A 22659-nucleotide genomic window follows, 5' to 3' on the forward strand; every position below is an offset into this window, starting at 1 on the left:
TGATGTTGTAATAGGAGGTAGTAGAGGGTGGTTGTGATGTTAGTAATGGAGGTAGTGAGAAGACGAAGAAGGTCTAGAATCGGGAGGGGCGACAGGAAAGTTGGGGGTTGGGGAGCAGGTAGGTAAACCGATTGCGGGGGTGGGATGGGTGGCGGGTCCGGTCGAGGGCGACGAGGAGAACTGATGGGTGGGGAGCACACAGTACGGGGTGGGGAGCGAGAATGTTCCACGCGGTAGTGCCGACGACGGATGCGGACGCCAGAGATGATCAGTTTGTGGACGTCTTCATCTGACGGGAGTTGGAGGCGTACCATAAACGTTGGGCCAGCATTGTTGTAGATACGGAACACTCGAAGTGCCGGAACGCCTACCATGTGGAGTTCCCCCAATATGTCCTGTCCCATGATGGTAGGGTCGATGCCACGAAGGACGCAGCTCGAAGACGGAGGCCGGTGAAGAACTGCGGCAGCGGCGGACTCTCCTTGGGAAGCTGGCTGAGCAGTGACGGTGGCAGCGGTGGTGGTGGTAGGGGGCTGTTGGGGACTGGGCAATGTGATGGATGGGGTGAGGGCAGGGGTGGACATGATGGGAGAGGGGTGACTAATTGTAGGAGGAAGAGTGGAAGTACTCGGGAGGGTAAGTGCAGAATGGGTGGAGGTGGTAGTAGTAGTAGTGAGGGTGGTCGTTACAGAGGTGGGGAGCGGTGGGAAATGCTGAAGTGTGCAAGGGGGACATAGATAAACGCTGGGAGGTTCGCCGGGGTCAGAGCGCAACTGTTGAAGGATGAACTCAGGAGTAGGAACCACCTTATAAAGCCGTCCGTTGATGTTTACTCCACTGGTTTGGAGGGCTGCCGTGTTGACGTGATCAAAGAATTGCACCACGATCTGCGTTGACATGTCATTAGTGGTGCGATCATGTAGCCGCCTGACTGCTCGGATGGGAAGAACGTCGAAAAGCTGATTTTCGTCGATAGCGGGGTCCACACCAAGAATGAGATGAAAAGTCATGGTGAATAGGGGAGGCGACAGCCAACGAGGCGTCTGCCCGTTTAGTTATGCTTGGGCCGACTGAGTGTGCGCAGAGAAGAGGGCCACCCAGCCGAAAAAAGTGTGGACATGTGAAGGATATGTTGATCGACGACGACCGTGGAGGCCACTGCATAGGCTATTTGAAGCCACCAGCAGTGCCAATGCACTATGAGAGCTATGTCTCATTTCCAAAACTACATGCCTGCCTGGCCATCAAATGATATAGATGTTCATTCCCATAGGGAACCTAAAATATTTGTCCCAAATGAGTAAATTTATAATACCAATATAATGGTCCGTTATTGGACATTATAAATTTTCCAGCTAACTCATTCTTGGTTGCCTGCGTTTCGCCCTCGTGTGCTAAGTTAGGCTCGTCAGTTGGGACTTAACACACCACCCAAGACGCAAGGCTAGTGCATACCGTGGAGGCCACTGCATAGGCTATTTGAAGCCAACAGCAGTGCCAATGCACTATGAGAGCTATGTCTCATTTCCAAAAATAGATGCCTGCCTGGCCATCAAATGATGTAGATGTTGATTCCCATAGGGAACCTAACTTAGCACACGAGGGCGAAACGCAGGCAACCAAGAATGAGTTAGCTGGAAAATATAATGTCCAATAACGGACCATTATATTGGTATTATAAATTTACTCATTCGGGACAAATATTTTAGGTTCCCTATGGGAATCAACATCTGCATCATTTGATGGCCAGGCAGGCATCTATTTTTGGAAATGAGACATAGCTCTCATAGTGCATTGGCACTGCTGGTGGCTTCAAATAGCCTATGCAGTGGCCTCCACGGTATGCACTAGCCTTGCGTCTTGGGTGGTGTGTTAAGTCCCAACTGACGAGCCTAACTTAGCACACGAGGGCGAAACGCAGGCAACCAAGAATGAGTTAGCTGGAAAATTTATAATGTCCATTAACGGACTATTATATTGGTATTATAAATTTACTCATTCGGGACAAATATTTTAGGTTCCCTATGGGAATCAACATCTACATCATTTGATGGCCAGGCAGGCATCTATTTTTGGAAATGAGACATAGCTCTCATAGTGCATTGGCACTGCTGGTGGCTTCAAATAGCCTATGCAGTGGCCTCTACGGTATGCACTAGCCTTGCGTCCTGGGTGGTGTGTTAAGTCCCAACTAACGAGCCTAACTTAGCACACGAGGGCAAAACGCAGGCAACCAAGAATGAGTTAGCTGGAAAATTTATAATGTCCAATAACGGACCATTATATTGGTATTATAAGAACAATAGGACATTTGAGTGCTTCGGTGCCGAGAAATGTTGGAAATGTATGAAAATGATCCTAATTTTTTTAACTCAATTATCACTGGTGATGAGTCATGGATTTTTGAGTACGACCCTGAGACAAAAAGGCAGAATTCAGAGTGGCACACGCCATCGTCGCCCCATCCCAAGAAGGCACGCATGAGCAAGTCCAGGATAAAAACCATGCTCATTGTCTTATTTGACGTCAGAGGCATTGTCCACCATGAATTCATACCGGGACTATAGTGAACTCAGCTTTCTACTTGGAAGTGCTCAAAAGACTGAAAAGGAGGGTCTCGCTCTGCCGAAGCGACATCAAGGACACATGGAAAGTTCATCACGACAACGCGCCGAGTCACAGCGCCTTCATTGTCAATGACTTCCTTTCCAGGACCAACACTCCATTGGTTCCCCAGCCTCCCTACAGTCCTGACCTGGCTCCCGCTGACTTTTTTTTGTTTCCTCGGTTAAAAGGAGTCATGAAAGGAAAACATTGGGACACGATTGAAAGAATCCAGGCACTTGTTACATCGGCTCTAAAGGACATTCGGAAAAGGCCTTCCAGGATGCCTTCCAGGCATGGAAACACCGCCTCCAGAAGTGTATCGATGCAAGAGGGTGCTATTTTGAAGATTTTGATTATCTGTACGAATATATTCAATAAATGATTTTTTATGAATTTGGTCACATTATTTGTGGAACGCACCTTGTAGTAAGGTGCTACACTTAAGGCTATAAATAATTTTATTCACACTAAGCAAATGGTAGTTTAGGGGAAGGCCTAAAATTTAATTCTTAAATATCTTATTAGTAGTCTTATCAATAAATATTACTTAATAAAAGTTATATAGAATACAATTTCCGATCGTTTATATTTTGTACAGTTTTACTGTATCAGCTATAGTAACAGATATTAATGAATTTAGACTTTTGTTGCTTAGTCGCTACAAAAGCTGAACCACGAGAAAATTAGTGAACAGAATTTAATGAAAATCGGTATGTAAAGTTGGGGAATAAGACACTACAGTCTAGGCTATGCATAATTTTATTCACGTTGGGCAACATGGTAGTTTAGGAGAAGACCTAAAATTTATTATCAGATATCTATTATTATTAGGTGCAAAAAAGACCAGAAAACAGATCACGCAAAACACACTTAGAAATTGTGCATTTCCTTCTTTGCCAGGCAGCCTTCAATTTTTCTCTCATCGTGGTTCTTCGTTCTTCTGTCCACTTGGCTACTGTCTTCTTTTTGTGGTTTCTCTCTGACTCTACTTCCCACTTGCTGATTTTCATTCTGTAGCAGGTTCAGTCTGCGATGTCGGCCACTTTGATTGCTGATTATACCAGGTCTTGGCAGATTTCCGATGTCCACCTATTTGTTTTGATGTTTTCTGTTGCCTCTAGTAGGATTCTTATCACTTTGTTTTCTGGAAGGCGTTTGATGTGTCCGTAAAATTTCGGACGTCTTTTTCTGATGTCGGCTGCAAGGTTTGAGAGCTCCTCTGTTTTCATACGAGATTGCAGTCGGTATCCTTCGTCAGTCAGTTGTGGCCGAGAATTTTTCTGTTGATTTTATGTTCCTCTTTCAGGATGTCTTTGAGTACTGTTTTTCTGTGGAGATCCAGTGTTTCATTTGCGTATAGTATTTCAGGTTTGATCACGGTGTTGTAACCCATTCGCATCCTATTTAAATCTTTCGCTGCGGAAGTCGACTTTTGTCGACTTACTTCCCTATAGCATTCGCTGTGGTAATCGACTTTTGTTGACTTGGTACTTTCCTGCTATAGTTTCCGTGTGCTTCTTTAATATCTTATTAGTAGTCTTATCAATAAATACTACTTAATAAAAGTTATATAGAATACAATTTCTGATCGTTTATATCTTGCACAGTTTTTGAACAGATCGCTCACAATTTGACACCCAACTTTCTTAAAAGCAAATCTAAGAATCATCGAACTTCTTTTCAAATTTCTAAAACCCAAACTAGAACAAATAAGATTTGGCTGAGAGAAGAGATCAAATTTTCGTACAAGAAAAAGTCCTTTCTTAACCATACATTATATGAGACTCACCTCGAAACTACAAGTTTACTTTCGAATGCTCACTGGAACCAATTTCAAGCCCAAGTTGACAATAGAGTATCTATTGAATTATCAAAGAAACAATAAACCCTAGATAAAAATCTACGTAAGTTAATGAACTCTAAACTCAAAAAACGACCATGCTAAAGAAACCAACAAAAACACTAGGCCTAACATGCCCAACCAATTTCATCCTCTGATCATAAATATGTCCAAAGTACCACTGACTGAAGATGAAAATTCCATTTTAGCCAGGGGCCCTAAACACAATTGACCTAATTTTAACACTCTGAACACAGCCATCACTACAACAGTAGAAGCAGAATTAGCCATTAGTAAATTACCAGCAGATAAACAAGACAAAGCAAGATTTGAAGGAGGAAGAAAATTAAACTCCATTCTCAACCCAGCAAACAGTAACTCCTGTAATTCACCCCTTACTCATGACGGCAATAGCTACAAAGATTCTATTCTCACACAAAAGCAAATACATGCTCTAAAAAAAGAAAATCAATGATAATAATCTCATAATTACAAAAGCAGATAAAGGCAACACTACCGTCAGAATGGTCAAGAACAAATATCTAAGCAAAACAAATAATTTTTTTTAATGATAGCCATTCTTTCTCCTCAAGAATACTTCATATCTTTTAACAGATAAAGAAAAAACTAAATTAATTAATATGAACCCACATTTAACCACCGCCAAAACCCTCCCCAAAATACACAAAACTGGCATCCCCATTCACCCGATCATTAACTATAGACCGAGTCCGTTATACAAAGCATCACCATTCATTCAAAGATTTTTAAGAAGAAACTATCATTTCTTGTCGAACAAATCCATCAAAAACTAAAGAACTGATCGATGAATTAAAAAATTTTAACATTCAATCCAATCATTCTCTCCCCTCATTCGATATTGTGAACATGTATCCTAGCATACAAATCTCCAAAATATACCCCATCATTCAAAACAATTTAAGCAAATACAGCAGCCTAAGTTTACTAGAAATACAAGATTTCATGTCTATGCTTAAGTTAGTTACAAGCAACAACTATTTCGCTTTCAATAATGTTATTTATCAACAAGAAGTATTGGCTATGGGATCACCGGCCTTGGGTATCTTAGCTGAGATTTACTTGGATTTTTTGGAACACACCAAAATTGATAATAATAATAATAATAATAATAATAATAATAATAATAATAATAATAATAATAATAATAATAAATTTAACAACATCCTTTTCTGGGCAAGATTTGTAGATGACATCATAGTATATTATGGATGAGAGCATTACAAACGCAGCTACCACTCTCATTAATCCAAATAACATTGACCCACACATAAAATTCATACTTGAATCCGAAATTGAACGGAAAATAAATGTTTTAGACCTAACTATTATCAGGCACCCAAGCTACTTAAGTTATAAGATTTTCAGAAAACTTACCCAAACAGTCACTACAATATGTCAAGATTCTTCACACCCCCAAATTCACAAACGAGCAGCATACAACAGCATGGTATACCGAGCCTTCAGTGTTCCAATGTCTAAAAGAGACCTAAAAAATGAGTTGAACACTATTCGTAATATAGCTAAATCCAATGGATACAACAGTTTCTTTATATAAAAAATAATCAATAAATATAAATACCGCCCTTCTACCTCCTTGAAAAAAAGCTAAGAAAAACAACTCCTCTCTTTCTATCTTTACCTTCAACGAACAAATCTATCAAGTCACCAACATCTTTAAAAAGCAAGGTGTAAAAGTAGTTTTCAAAACAAACAATAGGAACGCACAAGTCTTACATAATGCCACATCCATAAACAAGTTCAATAGTTATTCAAAATCAGGAGTATACAGGATCATTTGCAACAGTTGTAATTCTTCTTACGTCATACAGACCAGGAGAAATTTTAATATAAGGTACTCGGAACACATCAATGCCCTGAAATACAATACATTTTCAGCTGTAGGACAGCATATGCATGACTCTAATCACAAATTCACAGACATAAAACAAGATATGGAAATTCTCAAAAATCATCAACAAAGAACCCCTCCTTAACATTACCGAAAGATGCTTCATACATTTAGATCGATATTTCAACCCAAATCATAATCTTAATGAAATTTCAGAAAAGCTAAATATCCTCTTTGACCTTCTAATTCCCATTTTCAGAAACATCAAACCAACAAGTCATAATTCAGTTATTCATAATATTCACAGCACCTTTCCACAGCAGCCTTCCTTTTTCCCCACATCCTTCAGCCCCGCCTTAATTCCCCCCTCTCCCCCACTCCTTCATGACCTTCCCCTCCCACTCCTTCCTTTTCATTTGAATCTCACAACAGTTAGTCTGAATCACACACAACAATAGGCCATACACCACATGCTGTATTGAGAGATAAGTCTCATATAACCTATGCCATCTAACTAACACATTCTCTCATTCAATTCATTACAGTAATTTAATTTTATCTAATTTATTCAGGATAACTTCATGGGCATCGCAATGAATTGCAAATTTTATACCAGACGCAATGTATCTGTTTTAACCACATCTTCATGTGCCATCCTGACAATGTCCAACACCATTTCAGCATGATTTAACGAGCACTACGAGAGCATCTCATTTTATTACTTTGATTGATGATGAAACAACATCTAGCAATTCTCCATCAGCTAGTGGTTATTTACAGTGGTGTCCAATGACTTGCATATGGCTAACACCACTCAAATAGATTTGGTGATGAACTACAGGATCAACATTTACCAATTGAATGATTAGCAGTATTAGAACTAACAGTTCTGTGTATATTATTACATGAAAGTGTCTCGATGATGAGCATTCTCAAGATGTTAGAACCTAGTTATTTTCAAATTTACTCATAATTTCATCCCAGTTTTTAATGTCAGTTTGTATATATTTGTTTCATTTGTTTTATGTCAATTGTGCGTGTGAACATTTGTTTAGTTATTAAATGTTTTACATTAAGACTGAAGATGGCCAGTCCCGGCCAAAACTAGTCTCTAATTAATGTAATATAGAATATTGCATATTGGACGATTACTACATTAATTTAATAATTATACTGTTCTTTAATAGAGGCGCATTTAATAATACAAACGTCTATAGTCATGTATTGACTATGTACTAAGCATTGTTTGAAAACGCCGCCAAAACTGGACCTATGTTTATATGTTATATTTCATCCGACCGCCCACCAACATTCCTGTCAGCTGTCTGGCCGATAACAGGCTTCACTCAGCAGCTATGAGCGTGCGGAACAACATTAGTAATAACAGTGAAGAAATCTTCAATCTTTAAGTGGCCGATTCTGATTCAGAATGTTCAGTAAATTTGAACAATGAAACAAGTGATGATGTGCATAGTGATTGTTGGGAAGAAAGTGCCAATGAGGAAGATCTTCATTTTGTATCGGACTGGCAGGATATTAGTGATGACATAAGAGTTACAAAAATGAAATTGTGTGACGGGGCTAATTTTGATATAACAGTGAAAAGCGAAGTTTTGAATTTTGATGAACAATACAAGGCATTTCTTCAATTTATGCCGTGTTCAATGTTTTGAGCATACAGTAATGGAAACAAATAGATATGCTTAGCAGTGTTTAGATAGAACATTTGATTTTCCTCCACATTCGAGGTATAATCGATGGACTGAATGCACAGTAGAAGATATTCAGGCAATGGTGGCTATTGATATTGGGATGGGATTGTTAGTTGTAAATTACAACCATGAAATGAATGGGGTTGATAAATTTCATCAACTGAAAACTAATTATGCATTTGTACACAAGAACCTCTAATGGTATCAGGTCTTGTATTTTCTCATTGAAACTGTACTAATAAATGGAAGAATATTGTACTATAAGCTTCAAAAAAGGGCAATTAGTGTTCCTGACTTCAGAAATTCTGTCATAATGGGACTTCTACGAGAGTATCAGCGTAGACCACCAGCGAAATGAGGAAGACCTTCTGATTACATACCTCAAGCATGCCTGATGGAGAGGCACTTTCTTGGGGAGCAGCAGGAGAAAAGTCACAAACCTAATTGTGTTGTTTGTTCCATATTACCAACAAAATGTTCAAAGAAAGGAAAGGGACTGTGCAAGAGAAAACAGACAATATTTGTTTGTAAGAATTGCCCAGGACAGCCTGCAATGTGTCCATTTCCATGTATCAAAGTAATGTGTGTTTCAAGGTCAAATGTCACTGCTAGTTTGCCAAAGTTGAGTTAAACATGGTGCAATGGTGTTGAATGTCACTAACCTTTAAAAAAATAGTTTCAGTTCATTTGGAAAATATGAAAAAAATTAAATTTTTCTGTAAGTGTTATGTTTAAAAATAGAGCAGCAAAAGAGTTAAATACTGTAGCAGTTCACTGAGAAAACACTTTTAAATCCCATACTACAGCAGTCGTCTGCACAGTAACTTTTCAAATAAGTTATCACTAACCCCGCTGTATGCACTAAACGTATGCACAACAGGGATATTGTCACTTTTTGTCCAGTTCCAGTCATTCAAGTTAGTCTGCACCAAGGTACGAACTCGTTTCGAAAGACTTGGCCCACCGTCAACATCTGTATCACTTTCCATGTCATCAGCACTATTACATGCATGACTCGACTTGAACTAAGACCTCAGTGTCTATTTCGTCATCACAAACATCACTGTCTTCATTATCACTCTCTAAAACACCTTCTATTAGCTTTCGTATTCCATCTTCATCAACACCAACACATCTGCTTGACGCCAAGATTGCAACTGACGTGAGTGAAATAAGGTCAACAAAGATCCTTTTATCTCTTGTTCCAGAAGTGTGTGATAACCTGAGCGTGAAGGGCGGGAAATAACCGAAGCCAAATGTCTAAACTTCAGCTCAGAATACCTACAAGTAGCATCTGTGAGTTAGTAACTGTACTACATGTACTGATATACAACAGTGCATCGCCATGAGCTGAGCTCGTCATTGGATTCATATGCCACGAATAACTTTTGCGAGCTAGGGTCACCAAATGATGCGATTGGGGTAATGTTGAATTTTGGTGAAGATTGAGAGGCATTTTTTGTTGTAAATGTTTTGCGTTCGGCCGAGGACTCTCTTCATTTTCTGAATGCGGACGCCGAGGGCCTTTTATTCTTTTCCTGTTGGTACGATAATTTCTCTGAGATATCAGAACTCGGTTACTTTTTCGATTGTGCCAAATTTCGTGTTCAAATTCTGGAGGCTGCAGTGGTTGCACATGACCTTGGTTTTTGAGAAGGAGATTTGTAGGCCAAATTTTTCTGAGCATTTATTGAGGGTTTCGATTTGGCTGATTACCTGTTGTTCGTTTGTTGCGAGAATTGCGAGATCACCTGCAAAAGCGAGACAGGAGATTTTTATATGTTTTCTTGTCATACTTAATGTTTGCCAATTTCCTTGTGCTTTTAGAGCTTGTTCTCATCCTCTCATGATATTGTCGAGGGCTATGTTAAAGAGTTGTGGAGTAAGTCCATCTCCTTGTTGGACACCAGTTTTTATCTGAAGTTTTCAGATATATTTCCCATGAATTTTACTTGGGAGGTTGTGTTGGTGAGAGTTGTCTGATGATTTTTTGAGTCTTCTTGTCCAGTCCATATTCACTCAGTGTTTGGAAGAGGGATTGCCGGTCAGTGGAGTCGTATGCTTTCTGGAAGTCACGAAGGTGCAGATTGTGGGTTGTTTTCTGGTGTGTCATAGTTTCAAGATAGTTTTCAGTTGAGTATGTGTTCTGGACAGGATCTGTGGGGCCTGAAGCCCACTTGGTATTCGCCTATGAGTGGTTCTAGTTGTCCCTGTGTTCTTTGGAGGAGGACTGCAGAGAGGATTTTTTATGCGACTTGCACCAGGGAAATTTGCCTGTAATTGTTCACATCTGTTCGTTCACCTTTTCTGTGAAGTGGAACAAGAAGGGCATTTGTCCAACTTTCTGGTAGTTTTTCCGTTGTCCAAATTTCTTGTATTATTTGTGTGAGTTCTTGGAGTGAATTCTTTCCTAGATGTTTAAGAAGCTCTGCTACGATGCCATCATCTCTGGATGCCTTGTTGTTTTTCAGTTATTGTATGTGTCGGTATATTTCCTCTTGTGTAGGTGTGGATGAGTCTGGGTTTGGGTTCAGGTGGGGTTTATGTGGAAACATCTCTGTTGGTTCTGGGCAGTTGAGTAGTGACTCAAAGTGTCTTGCGAGTTCCTTGGTGTTTTTATCATCTGTGAGTGTCAATTTTCCGTTTTGTTTTCTGAAGCAGAGGTTATTGGGCGTGTACCCGTTTAATCTGTTGCAGAAGATGCTGTAAAAATCTCAGGTGTTGTAGTTGCGGAGGTCCTGTTTGGCCGACTTCAGTTGGTCTTCCGGGTATTTCCTCTTGGTTTGTCTGATGAGTTTAGAGGTCTGTCTGCGGACTTCGCAGAATTTTTCCTCGTTTTCAGGTGTATGGTTGCTGATGAACGTCTAATATGCGTTTTTTTCTATTCAATATGGCTTGGTCACATTCAGTGTTCCAAAAAGGGTGTCTGCTCTTCTTCTGTACTGGGATTTGCTCTGATGCACTCTTCATGATTTTGTTGTGGAATTCGTTCCAAATTTTGGCTGGGATCTTTTCCCACTTTTCCCTGAGATTTGATGTTTTTATTTGTGTTATGTGCAACGTTTTGTTTGCCTTGGATATCTGGTAGAAGCGTTTTGGGGTAAATTTCACTTTGATTCTGGTTAGATGATGGTCCGAGTCAATGTTGGCTCTTTTGCGGACTTGGACGATGTGTACTTCTTTTTGTGCTGGGAAGGAGATGGCGACATGATCGATCTGGTGTTTGCCGCAGCAGGTGTTGGGTGATTCCCATGGGAGCTTATTGGGGTTTTTCTGTAGGGATGTTGACATGATATTCAGGTCGTGTTGTTGACAGAGCTCGATGAGGCGTTTGCTGTTTTTGTTAGTCTTTTCGTGTGCTGAGAATCTTCCTGCAGTTTTTCTGTAGCACTTTTCTTTACCAATTTTACAGTTGAAATTGCCGAGGAGAATGATTGGCCTTTTACAGGGATTTTGATGAGTGTGGTTTCAAGTTTGTTCCACAAGTTTTCTGTTTGTTTCTGATCTTTGCAGTCGTTGGTGGGTGCATGGGCATTTACGAAGGTGTAGTGGTGATTTGCACAGTGAAGTAGCAATGTTATTAGTCTGTTGTTTATGGGTGTGATCATTTCTACGGAGTTCATGATCTTTTTGTGTATGAAAAAGGCCATGCGTAATATTGGTGTCACTTTTCCTACTTTTCTTGTAGTTTTGCTCTTGAAAATGCGGTAGTTACCATATTCTGATGTCTCCGACTCGGTGAGTCTGGTCGCTTGCATGGCAAGTAGCTGGATTTTTTTGTTGCTGATTTAATTTCTGATGTTAATCTGAGAAGTTTGCCTATTTGCAGGAGTGTGTTTATATTTATTGTACCAGGCGAGTTGGCCGTGCGCGTAGAGGCGCGCAGCTGAGAGCTTGCATCCAGGAGATCGTGGGTTCGAGCCCCACTGTCGGCAGCCCTGAAAATGGTTTTCCGTGGTTTCCCATTTTCACACCAGGCAAATACTGGAGCTGGAGCTGTACCTTAATTAAGGCCTCGGCCGCTTCCTTCCAACTCCTAGGGCTTTCCCATCCCATCGTCGCCATAAGACCTATCTGTGTTGGTGCGACGTAAAGCAAGTAGCAAAAAAAAAATTTAGTGTGCCGATGTAGAAGGGCGTTTTGGTGGGAAGTTTTGTGTAAGCCTGGCTCCTCCAGAATCCGAGTGACTGGTTGCCACCGTCCTTTTCAGTTGGTGGGTGGATTGGTTACCACCTGGAGTAATGTTGTTCTTACTTGCACGATTCATGGTGTGCTTGCTCTCTAACGACTGGGTTGATCCCGAGAGATCGGAGTACAATCAGATGGGTGAGTTCCTGAAGGTTTTCTGAGGCAGCCGCTCCAACTCGGAGTACAGACGCTGACCAGTTGCCACACCAAATAGGTGAACAAACACTACTGGCCGTTGGCCATCTAGTGGCTCTTCCGCCTTTAGGGGCAGTTTCCCACCCCAAGGGCAAGAGAGTTTCCTGAACCTCTACCCGCTCATCCACCTTATTATCTATGTTATTAATTATTAGTGTTCCTAGCGATAAATACAGTTGAACCTGACTCATACATATATCAAGGGGAAGAGAAATAACTACTTGTAACTCAGAATTACTTAAAATCAGACTTACACAATACATCATATGTTTACTGAAAAACCAATGGAATAGACCTACATGTGTAAATCCCTGCAGATAATAAATACATTTATACAGAAAATATTATTTTGAACTTGGTTGAGCCTTAAATAAATCAGATAGTTTGGCTTGTTTCACTGTTCTAGCATTAGTCATGAATTCAATGCAGTTTCACTACAATTATTCGCACTGATGTAATGCCTACACACATCGATTGCACTTAACACTTCACTCAGTTCTGCTGTTTCAAGATTCAAGTCGTTATCTCCATCACTGTCACTTGTAGTGGTCCATCACCTCTGCGTTGTTGGCATACATCAGCAATAATCTCTTCATCCGGTAGTTCTCCACACACAGCCAGATTATCATCAAAATGCACACAAGTATCTAATTCTACACCCTCCGGTAGCGTTATCTCATTGCCAGACAAAACTTTGTCCCTATAATCATCAATAGAGGCAGCCTCTTCTAGTAAGACACCAGCTTTGCAGAAACAGTTGCTGATTGTGGAGGATGACACCTGTTTCCAGGCAACCAAAATAAAGTCCATGGCTTGTAGCAAATCATTTCCTGCATCACTCAGTGTTATTAATTGTTGAACCAACATTTTTGTATAATGCACTTTGAAATTTGCAATGATGCCCAAATCAAGCGGTTGTAGAACACTGGCACAGTTAGGAGGAAAAAATTCCACTCGGGCATTCTCCAGAACGATTTGAGTTGGATGTGCTGCAAATTGATCCATAAGAAGAACGATCTCCTTCTGTTTCTTTTTCATTTTAATGTTCAGTTTTTTCAACCAATGTTCCATTAGAAGCACAGTCATCCACGAATTTATGTTCGATTCATATTCCGTAGGTTTTGTTTTCGCACCCTTAAAACACCTTGGATTCTTCGATTTTCCTATCACAAGTGGAGGAAGTTTGTCAGATCCATCTGCATTGGTGGCGAGAAGTACTGTTGGGAGATCAGAAGAACGCACATGCCCGGTGAGGCACGGGGCGAAGGGGTTTTCACCAGCAGAGCCAGTGACGCAATGGTTACCATAGCAACTCCGCTACTACCCAGGCAACTTTATATTATCTTCTACTGGCAGCTCTTCGCTCTTGTCAGTTGTAATCCAGCAAACTGCAAAGTGTGAGTCAATGTTTTCGTGTAGCAGATACGAGCAGATAAGAGCCGATCTGTCTGGGCAGAACAGGAAGTTCGTGCTTGCAGGCCACATTCCTCATTCTTGCATTCTTCTCATCTCTACACAGTACTGTTACACGAATTTTACTTTTCTTCCCTCCATGGCACGAGTCACCTTTTTCAGCTAAGTTTTATTAAGAAGGATAATGTAGAATAGGCCGGTCTCATCACAATTGTAGATCTTTGGAGACTGATAATCGCTTAAATTACCCGGCAGAACCTCTTCTTTCCAGTGTTGCTCCGCGATGTCGTCCACACCTTCCTTCTTGCCGACGGCTGCGCTTTGCTTATTTTGAACCCAGTTTTAAGAACTCATCCAAAATAGCGTTTCTTTTACTGATGGCTGTACATAGCGTGGCATAAGCAATCCCGAAGTCTGAAGCAATTTCAGTTTTTGTTTTGTGTGGATTAGCGTCCACATCTCGTATAAATTTTGCCTTTTTATCTAGGACATAATTTTTCCATTTTCTGTTCTCCATGGCTAATCAAAAGCAACTGAATGATAAAAGTACTGTTCAACAGTAAACACCAGATACCATACCGGCACCGTAGACATTTTACTTCTCCGTTGTTCCCTGGAAAGAAATTCTCATATTCAAACAAATTTATTGTATTTTCTTTTGTTTCCACACTAAAACCGCCCACTTTGCTTGTAATGTATCTTAATCTTTGGCGGCATTGTGAAGGTCAAAAACGACGAAGGTAGAGAAGGAGCAGGATAGAGAGCGAAGGGGACTCGCTCTGTTGACTTTCGTTAAGCTGCCAGTAAGTAAGGGTCAACAATGTCACTCGGCGAAACACTTTGTGTTCTGTTTCAGCACCGAAACCCGACCGCTCTACTTCCGCCTACGCCGACAAAGAGGAAATACGTCGTAAATACAGCAGTTTCTTTAAAGAAAACACGTGCTCATTACAATTACGCAAAACTCAGTTATATTTCACTCACACTTAATACGTATAACAGCAAATTACGTACACACGGATTACGTATAAATAAGGTTTAATTAACACGCTTTTAAATTACATTTTGCCAGAACCTAAAGGAAATTACATACAAATACGAATTACGCAGAACAGAGTTACGTATAGGCCTAAAGCAGGTTCAAGAAGTTATTATATTAATAAAACCACCTTTCCAATACAAAATAGTCCTTTGTATTTAGGATAAAACCATTTAATTACAAGTAGGACATGTTTCGCTCAATCTTAGTGAGCATCATCAGCTGTAGATAACATAATCCATGGTGGGTCAGGCCCCTGATCCTGGTATATATAACGAAAAAAAGTCTAATATACGTTGATAAAATACGAATTTTAACAATTTAAAAATAATCAACAAGATTATATTATGTCTATTAAAACAAATATTGATCATTAAAATTGCTTAAAATGTAAGTGGAATGAATGACATGAAATGTTACTATAGTACCGTATGTAGTGATTAAATGTTCGTATAAATCAATGACCATAATAATCTTCGCTCAATTGCATTAGACTGTTTATGATTAAAAACAGTTATTCACATAAGGGTGAGCTCTTGTAATGAACTATGATGTTGTTTTTAAAAATAAACACGATGAGGAATGCTAAAATCACATATATTGGTTGAAAAACGAACTGCACTGATGATAAAACGTCGTCTGGATCGGCGTAAATAACCTTATGGGACTTCCTCGTGTTGTGTTTCAAACATTATTATATTTTGTGTAGTAGTGATAATATTGGGCTTCAAATGGAGAACTACTGATCTCCTAGGTGAAATAATATAAACCGGATGTATCCTGTAGAAAAGAAGAAAAAGGAAGAATAGTATGTGTGTCAGTTGCTGGAATTTAAAGGCTGTACTACTGTAAGGAAATAATAACATAAGGCGCTTACCCGTGTATTAATTGAGGGGAGATTAGTCCCTTGGTTGTTTACTGAGGTTTGATGGTCACTGACTTGCTGGTACGTGTGTTGTATGAATGCGAACGTCGAGACGGGAAGCTAACGGGAAGGGGAAGGGAGGCGGGACGTTACGTAAGTTGTCGGCCAATGGAGGGGATGCAGTGCTAGGAGGCGTTGTAGGTGTGGCTACTGTTGCTGTTGTTACTACAGGAGGATTGAAAGCTTGTTTATAATGGAAAGTATTCATGAAATTTTTAGCATTGATTCCAAAGTTAGCAATTAGATTGGGGATTTGCTCAATTATGGGGCTATTAATGTCCGAGACATCATTTAAATTACTATTTTTATTAAAGTACTGGTCCAAGGAATTGTAAGCATTTTCACACCCGGTCATTAGACTGCTTTTATTTACGTATTTGAGTATTTGCATATCTTGATCGATAGTACTGAAATTATGCCCTGTATCCCTCATATGAATACTCATGGCGGAATGCTTTTTGTGTTTCAAGGCATTATAATGTTCTAAATACCTTATTCTAAAGCTACGGCTAGTTAGCCCTATATAAGAAAAATTGCACTGTGTTCATCTGAGTCTATATATTCCCGAGTTTGAGAATCTGTCGTAAATTGTATTAACATAGTTGGAATTGAAGAAAAATATTTCGGTTGGTGTTGTGGGTCCGGTAGGCCTATGCAATGTTAATATTGTGCTTTTTTAATGGTTTAGTGACATTGTGAATAGCTGGGTTGGTGAAAGTAAAAATAGCGAAATTTGTTTTTTTTTTTTGTTTTTTTTTTCGGGAACTACTGTAGTTGTATTCTTTGATCTAATTTTACCTATGATTCTGGTGATCATATCAGGTTTAAAACCACTCATGGCTAATTCTTTGATGAAACGTAGTTCTTTTTCTCGATTGGCATTATAAAGAGGAATGTTCTTGGCCCTGTGAATCAAGCTGTAAAATATAGCCTGCTTATGGGAGTGGGGGTGCAAGGATTCGCTTTTTATTGTTATAGGAGCGGCAGATGTTTTCCTGTAAATTTGGTAAATGAACTTATCTTTATCTCTAGTCAAAGTTAAGTCTAAAAAGTTTAAGGAGTTGTTGACCTCGTCCTCTTTAGTAAACTGAATACCGGTACCGGTACTGTGGTTAAGGTTGTTAAGGAGCCTGAGTACGTTGTCACTATTATTCAATTGTTTATCTATGATCGTGAACGTATCGTCCACAAATCTTAGCCAGAGATTTACTACGTTAATGTTATTAATTATTAATTTGGTTTCCATATCGTCCATAAAGATGTTGGCAAGAATGCCGGAAATTGGGTCGCCCATTGCTAAGGCTTTTTGATGATATATTTTATTATTGAATGTGAAATAGTTATTGTTAAGTGCGAATTTCAATAAATTAATAAAATCGTCTATTTCGTATCTGCTTAGATTGTTATGTTTCATAAGGTTAGATTTTACAATGTTAATTGTGTCATTTACGGGTATGTTAGGATACATGTTAGTGATATCATATGATACCATAACATGATTATCTGTTAGTTTGAATGTGGACAATTTGTTTCAGAAGTCGACAGAATTCTTTTTGTAGGCTTTATTATTGAATTTATATTGCTTGTATAGGAAACGGTGCAAACATTTCAGTAATATCGATCAAGATATGCAAATACTCAAATACGTAAATAAAAGCAATCTAATGACCGGGTATGAAAATGCTTACATTTCCTTGGACCAGTACTTTAATAAGAATAGTAATTTAAATGACGTCTAGGACATTAATAGCCCCATAATTGAGCAAATCCCCAATCTAATTGCTAACTTTGGAATCAATGCTAAAAATTTCATGAAGATTTTCCATTATAAACATGCTTTCAATCCTCCTGTAGTAACAACAGCAACAGTAGCCACACCGACAACGCCTCCTAGCACTGCATCCCCTCCATTGGCCGACAACTTACGTAACGTCCCGCCTCCCTTCCCCTTCCCGCTAGCTTCCCGTCTCGACGTTCGCATTCATACAACACACATAGCAGCAAGTCAGTGATCATCAAACCTCAGTAAACAACCAACGAGGAAGTCCCATAACGTTATTTACGCCCATCCAGACGACGTTTCATCATCAGTGCAGTTCGTTTTTCAGACAATATATGTGGTTTTAGCATTCCTCGTCTTGTTTATTAAAAAAACCATCATAGTTCATTACAAGAGCTCACCCTTATGTGAATGACTGTTTTTAATCATAAACAGTCTAATGCAAATGAGCGAAGCTTATTATGGTCATTGATTTATACGAACATTTAATCACTACATACGGTACTATAGTAACATTTCATGTCATTCTTTCTACTTATATTTTAAGCAATTTTTTTTCTTGCTAGTTGCTTTACGTCACACCGACACAGATAGGTCTTATGGCGACGATGGGATAGGAAAGAGCTAGGAGTGGGAAGGAAGCGGCCGTGGCCTTAATTAAGGTTCAGCCCCAGCATTTGCCTGGTGTGAAAATGGGAAACCACGGAAAACCATTTTCAGGGCTGCCGACAGTGGGGTTCAAACCTACTATCTCCCGAATACTGGATACTGGCCGCACTTAAGCTTAAGCAATTTTAGTGATCAATATTTGTTTTAATAGACATAATATAATCTTACTGATTATTTTTAAATTAATAAAATTCGTATTTTATCAATGTATATTAGACGTTTTTTCGTTATATATACTAGAATCAGGGCCCTGACCCACCATGGATTATGTTACGGTATCTATAGCTGATGATGCTCACTAAGACTGAGCGAAACATATCCTACTTGTAATTAAATGGTTTTATTCTAAATATAAAGGACTATTGTGTATTGGAAAGGTGGTTTTATTAATATAATACCTTTTATTCTGAAATCCAATACGGTTTTACAATGAGATTTATAACTTGTAAAGCACGTTCAACTGTACTACATAACAAAAGTTACGACTTGCTTGAGTTAATTCCTGTTGCTCCTGTTGGAGCATAGAGCTTCTGTGAAACCCTTCCACCTGGGCCTCTTGTTAGCCAGCCACTTCACTTCATTCTAAGATAGTCCCATTATAGGCACTCCTCCTCAATCATCGTCTTCAGATGCCCGTGTTTTCAAGCACCTTGGGGAGGATCATTTCGATGGCTCCAGTGGGATTCCTTAGAGTTTGGCCTATCCAGTACCACTTTATGTGGATTTCAATTGGCTGATTTGTTTCCTCATATAGATCTTCGTTTGATACGACAACTGGACATCTTTTGCTGATAATACACCTTAAGCAACAATTCAGTTGAACAAAGGCACCATTTGCTTTCCTGGGACAGCTCTTGATGCCTTCTTCCACTCGTCCAGTTGTAGTAGCAATACTTCCAAGAGATAGGAAGGAGTCTACTTCTTCTACAGTATATCTTCATCATAATATAGACAATTTGTCATCAATCTTGGAGTTGGCCCTCGTCTCCTTGGTCTTATAAAAAGTTAATTTAAGCCCAACAGCCTCTGCAACCTTCTTCAACAGCTTAGTCTTCTCTTCCATGTGTCTGAACCTTTGAGCCAGCATGCAGATATATTCAGCAAAATCAAGGTCTTCTAGCCTGTCTTGAGAGTTCCACTGAATCCTCCTTTTCCAACCGCTATTTACTCTCCTCATCACACTATCCAAGACAAGTAGGAAGAGTGTTGGAGAAAAGAATACAACTTTGTCGAACCCAAGATGTCACATCTGTAGGCTTGGTAAGCTCTCCAGCATGCAGAACCTTATCTTGCGGTATACCATTTGCCTCACGGGATTGCCACATAACTCTTCTCTTGAGAGAGCCGGAGGGCTTCTGAAAAATGATGAAAAATGGGTAGAGGGTATTTTGCTGTTCTGCACTCTTGTTCCAAAATAATTCTCAGACTACACGGTAATTACACGGTTATAGTAAACAGTCATTGTATTGTTATTGATTATTGTCGCTCTTCAAATTCAAATATTGCATTGCTGGCTACAGCCGTGAACAAAGGGTGTAGTGTAGTCAAGTAAATATAAATAAAAATCAGCTGATCTTGTATTCCAATCATTTGTGGTTCTGAGTAGGTAGTTAAAGTACCGTATCCGTAATTTATATTGCACTCCCTCGATCTTTCAGTATTTATGAGCGATTAGACAATAATAATAAAGGTCATATATTCCAGTAATTGCAGTTCAAGTCCCTGGTGTCGTAGGAGTAGTTTTGACAGAAATATTTTTGAGAAATTATTGTAGACAACCTCGTATTTTTCAGTAGGCCTAATTAAGGACACTTTTATTCTCCGTCCCGTGGAGTAAGGAAAATAATAGTTATCCACCAGCTGTAGTAATCACATAATCACGTTTCAGTTGAGAATTGTAGTGAAGATAAGGTACGTATATTAGATAGTATCTTGTCTGTTATATTCGTGTTTTTCTTTCTGTACGGCAATCCTTTCGATACCTAAGCATTTAACCAAACGCAAGGTTTCATTTCCATGAGACCATAGTAGGATAAAGTTATACCCTAAAGAAATAATCTTCTGTCTACGCGTTTAACTTTGTTGGTAATCCTTGAGTACGGTAGTTCTTGCGAATTTAAAACTTTAGGCCTAATTGCGATTTTCATTTCTATTTGTGCTTATTAATAACCTATTGTAATTAGGATACATCTGAACGTAGTTTAAAAGCTGTTGTAGTGTATTGTAGTGACTTATTAGGATTTAGAGTGCTTATTCTATTATTTTGAGTAGTCTTGCGAATTTCAGACTTTATGTTAATTGGTAATTTCCATTTCAGATTGTGCTTAGTAATAACCTGTTGTGTTATAATTAGGTTACGTCTGAACGTAGTTTAAAATCATTGTAGTGTATTATAGTAGGTATTTTATTATAAATTAGTGCGTTTATTCTATTACTGTGAAATATTTGTGCAGTATAGTATCTGTAGTATCTATAGTATCTGTGCTAGTGCTGGGGACGGAGCGGAGCGGAGCGGAGCAGTTGTTGTGACGTCATCACCCGGTAGTACCGAGTGAACTACCGAGTGAATGTCCTGACGCGGGACGTTTAAACACGTTATAGGTATGGCACTGCGAAGGTATTGCATCCCCCTATTAATACCCTTCTCTCACAACGTAACAACTGTAAATAACTGCATATATATTCACTATAATTGTTAAATACGTAACTGCTAGGGAGTAGGAGGTAGTATGTGGAATAAATGTTAGTAACTCGTATAGTTAAATCATTCTAATAGTGAAACAAAGTATGGCGCATACCTACCGAAAGGGTTTGTATACAAGGGGATTGGAAGTTAACAGAAAAGTAATGTATTAACAATTATTTCGTAAGTTCATGTGATACGGTACACTGTTAATGAGAAGAATAACCTGAATATAAAGAATATTATCAGAATATAATGAAAAACACTGACATAATTTCATCTACAGGATGACAAAAGTAATTACGTAAATGAACGTTGACTGGAATGTCCTTCTTTGCAAATGTGATTACAAACCATATCTGACAACCTACTACTACACGTCCCAATGCCAAACAGCTATCAGTAGATTGCTTCTATAAATACAGTTTATTATATTATATTATATTATATTATATTATATTATATTATATTATATTATATTATATTATATTATATTATATTATATTATATTATATTATATTATATTATATTATATTATATTAGATGTGCCACCATCCGTCGCGTATGTGCGGCCACAAAATTTGCATTTTGCGTGTTTCCTATTACCAGTGATGTCAAAAAACTGCCAGGCATCCGACGGTTTTCGTGGCATTTGTGGAACAACGTTCTGTAAAAATTTCTTCAAATTCCTTTAAATGTTCTAAAAATATAACTACTATCTACGAATATGTTTAAATATCACACTAACACCACAAATATAATCTAATAGACGTTACATTATCTACAAAACATAACAAGCGTAGGAAATACATACGTACATTCGAAACACACAGATTGAATACAGGTACTTTGGTACATGTGTTGTACGCTATACTGTGTTCAGGTCCTCCGCGAGTACTCGCAGTTGTAAGCGGAGGAGATCGGTGGTGCGCTCTACCGCTACAACCGGATTACTCATCGGTATTACTCGCTCCGTCCCCACCTCTAATCTGTGCTATCTGTACTAACTCTCTTACTAGAATTCTGTTTACAGTAATTACCTTGTTGTTGTGTGATTCTTGTGAACTGTCCTAGACAATATTTCTTTCCCTTCCTTTTCATAGGCAATATTTCTTTCCTTTCATTTTTATAGGCAATATTACTTTCCTTTAATTATTATTTGCACAGAATAAGTTATTTTATTTTCCTTTTCTTCCCGTTATTCCGTAAATAATGGCTGAGCAGTGCAACTGTAGGAACAGTGGGTGTGGCCAGGCATTAAGGAGTATGAGGGAGGAGTTGGAGAGTTTGAGGGAGATAATTAGGATTCTCTCAGAGGACAGGAAGGAAAGTAGGCCTCCCTCAAATAATGTACAGGATGCAGTAGGTGTAAAGGAGGGATGGGAAAGAAATGGGGGAATTGTAGAAGACAGGTGGTCTAATGTTTTAAGGGGAAGGAGATTGCAGGCTAAGGGCTCTGTTCAGGATCAGAATTCAGGACAGGTGTCTGTTAGAAATCGGTACGAGTCACTGCAGGTAGAACAACAGAGGGAAGATGAGGAACAGGGAACTGTTGCTGAGATGTGTGAAAGTAGGAGGAAGGGAAAAGGTAGGAATGTGAAATGTAGTGTAGTGGAAAGGAAAAGACAGGTGGAACAGGTTCATGGGAGGGAGAAGAGGGAGGCGGAAGTAGCTTCTGCAGCATTGAGAGAAGATAGGGCTGACCAGGAGGGGAGGG

This window comes from Anabrus simplex, chromosome 2 (genome assembly GCF_040414725.1).
Source record: "Anabrus simplex isolate iqAnaSimp1 chromosome 2, ASM4041472v1, whole genome shotgun sequence".
Classification (NCBI taxonomy): Eukaryota; Metazoa; Arthropoda; class Insecta; order Orthoptera; family Tettigoniidae; genus Anabrus; species Anabrus simplex.